A 12,720-nucleotide genomic window follows, 5' to 3' on the forward strand; every position below is an offset into this window, starting at 1 on the left:
ACAGATTACGGGCCTGGCAGCAGCATGAGGAGTCGGTACGGGGGCCCATGGCAGATTACGGGCCTGGCAGCAGCATGAGGAGGCGGTACAGGGGCCCATGGCAGAGTGGCGGAGCGTAAGCAGCTAAAATTGAAGGCCATACAGAGGCCTATGTTAAAAAGTCCCCCCAGCAGCAGCGTGGGGAGACGACTATCAAGAGTCCAATGGCAGAGTGGCGGAGCAGAAGCAGCTTCAATTGAAGGCCATACACAGGCCTAGGTTTAAAAGTCCCTCACAGATAATTCCAATAACGAACTCTACTCCTCCGTGCAATCTACTTACGAGACCCTGGTCAGGTCTGGGTCCAATTTGTGGTAGAGACTGGTTTTGTTCAGCCATGCTTGAGCGAGTACTAACAGGTCTGTGCTGCCCTTTGGTGTCTGGCTTAATGCGCACAACACTGAACGTCCCAGCGTTTGTCAACGATTTGCCGTTAAGTGATGCAAACCCGCTGAACCACGTTCATGAGGAGCCGGTACAGGGGGCCATGAATCAGTATGGACCTGGCAGCAGCGTGAGCAGACGACAGAGGCACATGGCGCAGGGTGGCGGTGTAGGCAGCATTATTCTGAAGCCATACACAGGCCTAGGTTAAAAAGCGGAAGCCGTCAGCAGCGCGAGCAGACGACAGAGACACATGGCGCAGGGTGGCGGTGGATGCAGCAGTATTCGGAAGCCAAACACAGGCCTCGGTTAAAAAGCGGAAGCCGTCAGCAGCGTGAGCAGACGACAGAGGCACATGGCGCAGGGTGGCGGTGGAGGCAGCAGCAATGGAAGGCCATACAGCACCCTATCACAAAATGGAACCCACCAACAGTGTAAGGAGACCTGAAAGTGGCACATGGCAGAGTCTGGCGATGAAGTCAGCAGCAATGGGAGGCCGTACAGGGACCCATGACACACTCTGGACCTGGCAGCAGCAAGAGGAGGCGGTACAGGGGCCCATGGCAGAGTGGCGAAGCGTAAGCAGCTTAAATTGAAGGCCATACAGAGGCCTATGTTAAAAAGTCCCCCCAGCAGCAGTGTGGGGAGACGACTATCAAGAGTCCAATGGCAGAGTGGCGGAGCGTAAGCAGCTTCAATTAAAGGCCATACAGAGGCCTATGTTAAAAAGTCCCCCCAGCAGCAGCGTGGGGAGATGACTATCAAGAGTCCAATGGCAGAGTGGCGGAGCGGAAGCAGCTTCAATTGAAGGTTATACACAGGCCTAGGTTAAAAAGTCCCCCCAGCAGCAGTGTGGGGAGACGACTATCAAGAGTCCAATGGCTGAGTGGCGATCTGGGAAGTCAGCGTTGTGATTGCAGATGCAATGCAGAGATTCTATGAGGTGATGCCGTGGGTGCGAAGAAGATCATATACCGTCGTACTTCCATCCATAAGACGGAACAACCTGCGAACCGGGAGCTTTATTGCCCTGACCCGCTGAGCAGCTTCTGGGATACCCAAGAGGCCCATGGCAGAGTGGCGGAGCGTAAGCAGCTTCAATTAAAGGCCATACAGAGGCCTATGTTAAAGAGTCCCCCCAGCAGCAGCGTGGGGAGACGACTATCAAGAGTCCAATGGCAGAGTGGCGGAGCGGAAGCAGCTTCAATTGAAGGCCATACACAGGCCTAGGTTAAAAAGTCCCCCCAGCAGCAGTGTGGGGAGACGACTATCAAGAGTCCAATGGCTGAGTGGCGATCCGGGAAGTCAGTGTTGTGATTGCAGAGGCAATGCAGAAATTTTATGAGGTAATGCCGTGGGTGCGAAGAAGATCATATACCGTCGTACTTCCATCCATAAGACAGAACAACCTGCGAACCGGGAGCTTTATTGCCCTGACCCACTGAGCAGCTTCTGGGATACCCAAGAGGCCCATGGCAGAGTGGCGGAGCGTAAGCAGCTTCAATTAAAGGCCATACAGAGGCCTATGTTAAAAAGTCCCCCCAGCAGCAGCGTGGGGAGACGACTATCAAGAGTCCAATGGCAGAGTGGCGGAGCGGAAGCAGCTTCAATTGAAGGCCATACACAGGCCTAGGTTAAAAAGTCCCCCCAGCAGCAGTGTGGGGAGATGACTATCAAGAGTCCAATGGCTGAGTGGCGATCCGGGAAGTCAGCGCTGTGATTGCAGGTGCAATGCAGAAATTTTATGAGGTAATGCCGTGGGTGCGAAGAAGATCATATACCGTCGTACTTCCATCCATAAGACGGAACAACCTGCGAACCGGGAGCTTTATTGCCCTGACCCGCTGAGCAGCTTCTGGGATACCCAAGAGTTTGGCTTCTGTGGGGAATATGGTTGAAAACTGAAACTTAAAGGCATGTTGACGGAAGGGCACCAGTGTCAGTGCTCCGGAGGGAATATAGCTTCAAAGCTGACACTTAAAGGTATATCGACGGTCAGAGACCACAGGAAGTGGAGCTTGCGTCTTAAATCGACTGAATGTGGCAGACGTGAAACGTCTACGGGCCGTATATGAAACGGGTTGTTCCTCTTTCTGGAATAAGTGTTGGAAATGGCCACTCTTTTTGGTGTGGCGTTTTGTCTATTTAATTCCGATAACGGACTCTACTCCTCCGTGCAATCTAGTTACGAGACCCTGCGCAGGTCTGGGTCCAATTTTTGGTAGAGACTGGTTTTGTTCAGCCATGCTTGAGCGAGTAATAACAGGTCTGTGCTGCCCTTTGGTGTCTGGCTTAATGCGCACAACACTGAACGTCCCAGCATTTGTCAACGATTTGCCGTTAAGTGATGCAAACCCGCTGAACCACGTTCATGAGGAGCCGGTACAGGGGGCCATGAATCAGTATGGACCTGGCAGCAGTGTGAGGAGACCCGAAAGTGGCACATGGCGCAGGGTGGCGGTGGAGGCAGCAGTATTCGGAAGCCATACACAGGCCTTGGTTAAAAAGCGGAAGCCGTCAGCAGCGTGAGCAGACGACAGAGGCACATGGCGCAGGGTGGCGGTGGAGGCAGCAGTATTCGGAAGCCATACACAGGCCTAGGTTTAAAACTGGAACCCAGCAGCGTGAGCAGACGACAAAGACGCACATGGCAGAGGATGGATCTGGCAGCAGTATGAGAAGGCGGTACAGGGGCCCGTGGCACAGTGTGGTGATGGGGGCTACAGCAACTGGATGCCAGAAAGTGGCCGATAGGGCTATATACTGCATGGAATTATAAAGTTGTAAAGACAGCGGCCTATAAGGCTATACACACTATAACAATCATGACTTGATTGACCATTGGCCTATAAGGCTATACACAGCATGAATATCATGACTTATTCTAAGAGTGGTTTGGAAGGCTATATACAAAAAGTAATTCATGAGCTGTCCGGACAGCGGACAATAAGTACATATATACAAATCAATTCATCAGCTGTCCAGCCAGCGGCCTCAAAGGCGACACATATAGAAAGCAATTCATGAGCTGTTCAGACAGCGGCCTCTAAGGCGACAGATATACAAAGCAATTCCCGAGGTGTTCAGGGAGCGGCCTGAACGGCTAGGTTATTACTAAATATATTTTTGTGGCCAAACATCGGCCTATAAATAGATGTCTACACAGTGACAAAAAATTATGTCGCCAGACAGCGGCCCCTAAGGCGACAGATATACAAAGCAATTCCCGAGGTGTTCAGTGAGCGGCTTGAACGGCTAGGTTATTACTAAATATATCTTTCTGGCCAAACATCGGCCTATAAATAGATGTCTACACAGTGACAAAAAAGTAGGTCGCCTTACAGCGGCGTATCCTACAAATTGACATTATAAGAAATGGTTTAGACCAAAAAAAAAAAAAAAAAACTTTGATGCGATGCTATACCTTAGTAGATTGTGGAAAGTCGACAAGTCAAGCGTAACTGTGTACATTACAGAAAATCTTAACAAGACAACCAAACATGTGGCCAAACCGTGACCGATACAACAAGTTAACAATGTAAGAAACAGGAGGGGGCCAAACCGTGGCCAATAAATAAACAGTCCACCTCATTAATGAGATGGACAACACGTGTCAAATAAATATTTAAAAAAATTGCTATTCCATCGGTCTGGAACTGGTCGACTATAAATAATTAAAAAGTTTAAATTCATGTGACAGTCGTCCAGCGACGTATAAATAATTTAAAAACACCAATTCATGAGGGGCCCGACCAGCAGAGTATAAGTCATTAAAAAGGTTCAATTCATGTGACGGTCGTCCAGCGAAGTATAAATAATTTAAAAACCCCAATTCATGAGGGGCCCGACCTGCAGAGTATAAGTCATTAAAAATGTGCAAAACATGAGTCGGCCGACCAGCAGCCTCTCAATAAAATATATATACAAATGTACGGATCAGGTGGAGGTCTTCCATTTGTCCCTAATAACATGTTTGGGGCATGATTCATGGCGGATTTAGTCAGTTGTGTCAGGAACTGGTGGTTTGAAATCCAGACTAATCCACGCCTGATTCATTTTCACAAACGTGAGTCTCTCCACACTTTGGGTGGACAGTCGTGTCCTCCGCGGAGTTACAATACCTCCTGCCGCACTAAACACGCGCTCCGATGCCACGCTACTGGCCGGGCATGACAGCCTTTCAAGGGCAAATTCAGCTAGTTGGGGCCAAAGGTCAAGTTTCGTTGCCCAGTAGTCAAGGGGATTGTCTACCTCGGTTGGCAGGGTGCTGTCCAAGTAGGCCCAAGCCTGTTGTTTGAGGTCCTGCTCCAGGTCCACCTGATGCTGCTGCTGCTGCGGCTGGTTAGTAGTTTCCTCACTGCGCTGGTGAAGAAAGCTACTCATCATCGACTGCAGACTGAGGCAGCCGCTGCTGGTGGAGCTGCCACTGCTCCTACCACCCCACCCCTCCCCTGCTGCCATGGCAGCGGAACGCGAGCGCACAGGGCCCACAGTTTCTGAGGATGGACGTTGGCGCAGAAAGGCAGAGACCAACTGACTACATTTTTATAGTACTTTATTTTGGCCTCCCTCTCAGCAGGTGTGTAAAAGGCCACCATTTTTGAACGGTAGCAAAGGTCCAACAAGGTGGACAGCCAAAAGTCATCCCTCTGTCTGATGGTTATTATTCGGCTGTCGCTACGCAAGCAACCGAGCATGCTATGGGCCATTTGTGCCAAGGAATGCGAGGGACTCCCTGCCTCCATCTCCACAGCATACTGCCACGGTGCGTCTGGGTTCTCTGTCTCCTCCTCCTCCTCTACCAGATGCTCCTGCTCCTCCACTCCTGTCCGCTGAGTGGAAAAACCACCCATTTCACTCAATAATTCCTGAGCACCAATGTCCTCCTCTACCTCCTCCTCTTCTTCCTGTCCTGCCCCCACAGGGGTCATGTGGCGTTGAGATCTGTGCGCCACGTCTACCGCACCCTGACCAGCCATTGTTAACAGCATTTGTTCCAGGACGTGCAACAGAGGAATGACGTCGTTCATCCCATAGTCCTGCCGACTCACGAATAGCGTGGCCTCCTCAAAGGGCCTGAGCAAGCGGCAGGTGTCACGCATGAGCTGCCAATGGCTGACATCTAAGTTACACAGGGGAGTACCTTTATCCGCTTGTAACATCAGGAAATCGGTGATGGCCTTTCGCTGTTCGTGAAGGCGGTCTAACATATGTAGGGTTGAATTCCACCTTGTTGCAACGTCGCAGATCAGGCGATGCTGTGGAATTCCGTTCTGCCGCTGCAGCTCAAGGAGGGTGTGCTTTGCGGTGTAGGAATGGCTGAAATGCATGCAAAGTTTACGTGACATTTTAAGGATGTCTTGCAGTGGGATGGTGGATTTTAGGAACCGCTTGACAACCAGATTGAACACGTGAGCCATGCATGGCGCATGGCACAACCTTCCTTGACGCAGAGCAGACACCATGTTCTTTCCGTTGTCAGTCAACATGGTTCCGATTTTCAGTTTGCGCGGAGACAGCCATCTGTCGATTTCTCTGTTCATTACACTCAGAAGTTCCTCCCCTGTGTGACTACGTTCGCCAAGGCATACCAGGTGCAGCACAGCGTGACACCGTTGCGCCCTGCACATGTGATATGCCGGTCGGGTAATGGGACTTGGCACGGGGGTGGCGGCTGAGGACATGGCGGAAGAAGAGGTGGTAGAGGCGGACATCTTTGCTGGACCAAGGACGTGCAAACGTGGAGGCAAAAGCGGCGTGACCTGTCCAAGTTGCTGGTGCGGCTGTGCCGGCACCACGTTCACCCAGTGGGCCGTAAATGACATGTACTGTCCCTGACCGTAGTTACAGCTCCACACGTCGGCGCTGCCGTGCACTTTGGCAGAGACCGACATGCTCAAAGACTGGCCCACCATCTCTTCTACATGTGAATGCAGGGCTGGCACTGCCTTTTTGGCGAAGAAATGCCGGCTTGGCACTCGCCACCGCGGCTCGGCACAAGCCATCATTTCTCGGAAAGGTGCTGAGTCCACCACTTGGAAAGGGAGGGACTGCAGCACCAGCAACTTGGACAGGAGGACGTTCAGCTTCTGCACCGTCAATTGCAGCTTGCCGTTGGCTGTAAACTGTACGTTTATGTCACTGGAATGCACTAATCACCCAAAAAATATTACCGCCACCCGGCGTGTATATGGATTTAACTCTTTGAACGTACAATAGTGGTTGTGAAGCAGAAAGTCAGTTTATTGTACACAATCGGTCAATTGCAGCTTGCCGTTGGCTGGAAACTGTACGTTTAGGTCACTGGAATGCACTAATCACCCAAAAAATATTACCGCCACCCGGCATGTAAATGGATCTAACTCTTTGAACGTACAATAGTGGTTGTGAAGCAGAAAGTCAGTTTATTGTACACAATCGGTCAATTGCAGCTTGCCGTTGGCTGGAAACTGTACGTTTCTGTCACTGCAATGCACTAATCACCCAAAAAATATTACCGCCACCCGGCGTGTAAATGGATTTAACTCTTTGAACGTACAATAGTGGTTGTGAAGCAGAAAGTCAGTTTATTTAGCACAATCGGTCAATTGCAGCTTGCCGTTGGCTGGAAACTGTACGTTTATGTCACTGGAATGCACTAATCACCCAAAAAATATTACCGCCACCCGGCGTGTAAATGGATCTAACTCTTTGAACGTACAATAGTGGTTGTGAAGCAGAAAGTCAGTTTATTTAACACAATCGGTCAATTGCAGCTTGCCGTTGGCTGGAAACTGTACGTTTATGTCACTGGAATGCACTAATCACCCAAAAAATATTACCGCCACTCGGCGTGTATATGGATTTAACTCTTTCAACGTACAATAGTGGCTGTGAAGCAGAAAGTCAGTTTATTTAGCACAATTGGTCAATTGCAGCTTGCCGTTGGCTGGAAACTGTACGTTTATGTCACTGGAATGCACAAATCACCCAAAAAATATTACCGCCACCCGGCGTGTAAATGGATTTAACTCTTTGAACGTACAATAGTGGTTGTGAAGCAGAAAGTCAGTTTATTGTACACAATCGGTCAATTGCAGCTTGCCGTTGGCTGGAAACTGTACGTTTCTGTCACTGGAATGCACTAATCACCCAAAAAATATTACCGCCAGCCGGCGTGTAAATGGATTTAACTCTTTGAACGTACAATAGTGGTTGTGAAGCAGAAAGTCAGTTTATTTAGCACAATCGGTCAATTGCAGCTTGCCGTTGGCTGGAAACTGTACGTTTATGTCACTGGAATGCACTAATCAGCCAAAAAATATTACCGCCACCCGGCGTGTAAATGGATCTAACTCTTTGAACGTACAATAGTGGTTGTGAAGCAGAAAGTCAGTTTATTGTACACAATCGGTCAAATGCAGCTTGCCGTTGGCTGGAAACTGTACGTTTCTGTCACTGGAATGCACTAATCACCCAAAAAATATTACCGCCAGCCGGCGTGTAAATGGATTTAACTCTTTGAACGTACAATAGTGGTTGTGAAGCAGAAAGTCAGTTTATTGTACACAATCGGTCAATTGCAGCTGGCCGTTGGCTGGAAACTGTACGTTTCTGTCACTGGAATGCACTAATCACCCAAAAAATATTACCGCCAGCCGGCGTGTAAATGGATTTAACTCTTTGAACGTACAATAGTGGTTGTGAAGCAGAAAGTCAGTTTATTTAGCACAATCGGTCAATTGCAGCTTGCCGTTGGCTGGAAACTGTACGTTTATGTCACTGGAATGCACTAATCACCCAAAAAATATTACCGCCACCCGGCGTGTAAATGGATCTAACTCTTTGAACGTACAATAGTGGTTGTGAAGCAGAAAGTCAGTTTATTGTACACAATCGGTCAATTGCAGCTGGCCGTTGGCTGGAAACTGTACGTTTCTGTCACTGGAATGCACTAATCACCCAAAAAATATTACCGCCACCCGGCGTGTAAATGGATCTAACTCTTTGAACGTACAATAGTGGTTGTGAAGCAGAAAGTCAGTATATTTAGCACAATCGGTCAATTGCAGCTTGCCGTTGGCTGTAAACTGTACGTTTATGTCACTGGAATGCACTAATCACCCAAAAAATATTACCGCCACTCGGCGTGTAAATGGATTTAACTCTTTGAACGTACAATAGTGGTTGTGAAGCAGAAAGTCAGTTTATTGTACACAATCGGTCAATTTCAGCTTGCCGTTGGCTGTAAACTGTACGTTTATGTCACTGGAATGCACTAATCACCCAAAAAATATTACCGCCAGCCGGCGTGTAAATGGATTTAACTCTTTGAACGTACAATAGTGGTTGTGAAGCAGAAAGTCAGTTTATTGTACACAATCGGTCAATTGCAGCTGGCCGTTGGCTGGAAACTGTACGTTTCTGTCACTGGAATGCACTAATCACCCAAAAAATATTACCGCCAGCCGGCGTGTAAATGGATTTAACTCTTTGAACGTACAATAGTGGTTGTGAAGCAGAAAGTCAGTTTATTTAGCACAATCGGTCAATTGCAGCTTGCCGTTGGCTGGAAACTGTACGTTTATGTCACTGGAATGCACTAATCACCCAAAAAATATTACCGCCACCCGGCGTGTAAATGGATCTAACTCTTTGAACGTACAATAGTGGTTGTGAAGCAGAAAGTCAGTTTATTGTACACAATCGGTCAATTGCAGCTGGCCGTTGGCTGGAAACTGTACGTTTCTGTCACTGGAATGCACTAATCACCCAAAAAATATTACCGCCACCCGGCGTGTAAATGGATCTAACTCTTTGAACGTACAATAGTGGTTGTGAAGCAGAAAGTCAGTATATTTAGCACAATCGGTCAATTGCAGCTTGCCGTTGGCTGTAAACTGTACGTTTATGTCACTGGAATGCACTAATCACCCAAAAAATATTACCGCCACTCGGCGTGTAAATGGATTTAACTCTTTGAACGTACAATAGTGGTTGTGAAGCAGAAAGTCAGTTTATTGTACACAATCGGTCAATTGCAGCTTGCCGTTGGCTGGAAACTGTACGTTTATGTCACTGGAATGCACTAATCACCCAAAAAATATTACCGCCAGCCGGCGTGTAAATGGATTTAACTCTTTGAACGTACAATAGTGGTTGTGAAGCAGAAAGTCAGTTTATTGTACACAATCGGTCAATTGCAGCTTGCCGTTGGCTGGAAACTGTACGTTTCTGTCACTGGAATGCACTAATCACCCAAAAAATATTACCGCCAGCCGGTGTGTAAATGGATTTAACTCTTTGAATGTACAATAGTGGTTGTGAAGCAGAAAGTCAGTTTATTTAGCACAATCGGTCAATTGCAGCTTGCCGTTGGCTGGAAACTGTACGTTTATGGCACTGGAATGCACTAATCACCCAAAAAATATTACCGCCACCCGGCGTGTAAATGGATCTAACTCTTTGAACGTACAATAGTGGTTGTGAAGCAGAAAGTCAGTTTATTTAACACAATCGGTCAATTGCAGCTTGCCGTTGGCTGGAAACTGTACGTTTATGTCACTGGAATGCACTAATCACCCAAAAAATATTACCGCCAGCCGGCGTGTAAATGGATTTAACTCTTTGAACGTACAATAGTGGTTGTGAAGCAGAAAGTCAGTTTATTGTACACAATCGGTCAATTGCAGCTTGCCGTTGGCTGGAAACTGTACGTTTCTGTCACTGGAATGCACTAATCACCCAAAAAATATTACCGCCAGCCGGCGTGTAAATGGATTTAACTCTTTGAATGTACAATAGTGGTTGTGAAGCAGAAAGTCAGTTTATTTAGCACAATCGGTCAATTGCAGCTTGCCGTTGGCTGGAAACTGTACGTTTATGGCACTGGAATGCACTAATCACCCAAAAAATATTACCGCCACCCGGCGTGTAAATGGATCTAACTCTTTGAACGTACAATAGTGGTTGTGAAGCAGAAAGTCAGTTTATTTAACACAATCGGTCAATTGCAGCTTGCCGTTGGCTGGAAACTGTACGTTTATGTCACTGGAATGCACTAATCACCCAAAAAATATTACCGCCACTCGGCGTGTATATGGATTTAACTCTTTCAACGTACAATAGTGGCTGTGAAGCAGAAAGTCAGTTTATTTAGCACAATTGGTCAATTGCAGCTTGCCGTTGGCTGGAAACTGTACGTTTATGTCACTGGAATGCACAAATCACCCAAAAAATATTACCGCCACCCGGCGTGTAAATGGATTTAACTCTTTGAACGTACAATAGTGGTTGTGAAGCAGAAAGTCAGTTTATTGTACACAATCGGTCAATTGCAGCTTGCCGTTGGCTGGAAACTGTACGTTTCTGTCACTGCAATGCACTAATCACCCAAAAAATATTACCGCCAGCCGGCGTGTAAATGGATTTAACTCTTTGAACGTACAATAGTGGTTGTGAAGCAGAAAGTCAGTTTATTTAGCACAATCGGTCAATTGCAGCTTGCCGTTGGCTGGAAACTGTACGTTTATGTCACTGGAATGCACTAATCAGCCAAAAAATATTACCGCCACCCGGCGTGTAAATGGATCTAACTCTTTGAACGTACAATAGTGGTTGTGAAGCAGAAAGTCAGTTTATTGTACACAATCGGTCAATTGCAGCTTGCCGTTGGCTGGAAACTGTACGTTTCTGTCACTGGAATGCACTAATCACCCAAAAAATATTACCGCCAGCCGGCGTGTAAATGGATTTAACTCTTTGAACGTACAATAGTGGTTGTGAAGCAGAAAGTCAGTTTATTTAGCACAATCGGTCAATTGCAGCTTGCCGTTGGCTGGAAACTGTACGTTTATGTCACTGGAATGCACTAATCACCCAAAAAATATTACCGCCACCCGGCGTGTAAATGGATCTAACTCTTTGAACGTACAATAGTGGTTGTGAAGCAGAAAGTCCGTTTATTGTACACAATCGGTCAATTGCAGCTTGCCGTTGGCTGTAAACTGTACGTTTATGTCACTGGAATGCACTAATCACCCAAAAAATATTACCGCCAGCCGGCGTGTAAATGGATTTAACTCTTTGAACGTACAATAGTGGTTGTGAAGCAGAAAGTCAGTTTATTTAGCACAATCGGTCAATTGCAGCTTGCCGTTGGCTGGAAACTGTACGTTTATGTCACTGGAATGCACTAATCACCCAAAAAATATTACCGCCACCCGGCGTGTAAATGGATCTAACTCTTTGAACGTACAATAGTGGTTGTGAAGCAGAAAGTCAGTTTATTGTACACAATCGGTCAATTGCAGCTTGCCGTTGGCTGGAAACTGTACGTTTCTGTCACTGGAATGCACTAATCACCCAAAAAATATTACCGCCAGCCGGCGTGTAAATGGATTTAACTCTTTGAACGTGCAATAGTGGTTGTGAAGCAGAAAGTCAGTTTATTTAGCACAATCGGTCAATTGCAGCTTGCCGTTGGCTGGAAACTGTATGTTTATGTCACTGGAATGCACTAATCACCCAAAAAATATTACCGCCACCCGGCGTGTAAATGGGTCTAACTCTTTGAACGTACAATAGTGGTTGTGAAGCAGAAAGTCCGTTTATTGTACACAATCGGTCAATTGCAGCTTGCCGTTGGCTTGAAACTGTACGTTTATGTCACTGGAATGCACTAATCACCCAAAAAATATTACCGCCAGCCGGCGTGTAAATGGATTTAACTCTTTGAACGTACAATAGTGGTTGTGAAGCAGAAAGTCAGTTTATTGTACACAATCGGTCAATTGCAGCTTGCCGTTGGCTGTAAACTGTACGTTTATGTCACTGGAATGCACTAATCACCCAAAAAATATTACCGCCAGCCGGCGTGTAAATGGATTTAACTCTTTGAACGTACAATAGTGGTTGTGAAGCAGAAAGTCAGTTTATTGTACACAATCGGTCAATTGCAGCTTGCCGTTGGCTGGAAACTGTACGTTTCTGTCACTGGAATGCACTAATCACCCAAAAAATATTACCGCCAGCCGGCGTGTAAATGGATTTAACTCTTTGAACGTACAATAGTGGTTGTGAAGTAGAAAGTCAGTTTATTTAGCACAATCGGTCAATTGCAGCTTGCCGTTGGCTGGAAACTGTACGTTTCTGTCACTGGAATGCACTAATCACCCAAAAAATATTACCGCCAGCTGGCGTGTAAATGGATTTAACTATTTGAACGTACAATAGTGGTTGTGAAGCAGAAAGTCAGTTTATTTAGCACAATCGGTCAATTGCAGCTTGCCGTTGGCTGTAAACTGTACGTTTCTGTCA

The sequence above is a fragment of the Staurois parvus genome, unplaced genomic scaffold (assembly GCF_062004578.1).
Source record: "Staurois parvus isolate SC_StPar_1 unplaced genomic scaffold, SC_StPar_1.0 ptg000619l, whole genome shotgun sequence".
Taxonomy (NCBI): domain Eukaryota; kingdom Metazoa; phylum Chordata; class Amphibia; order Anura; family Ranidae; genus Staurois; species Staurois parvus.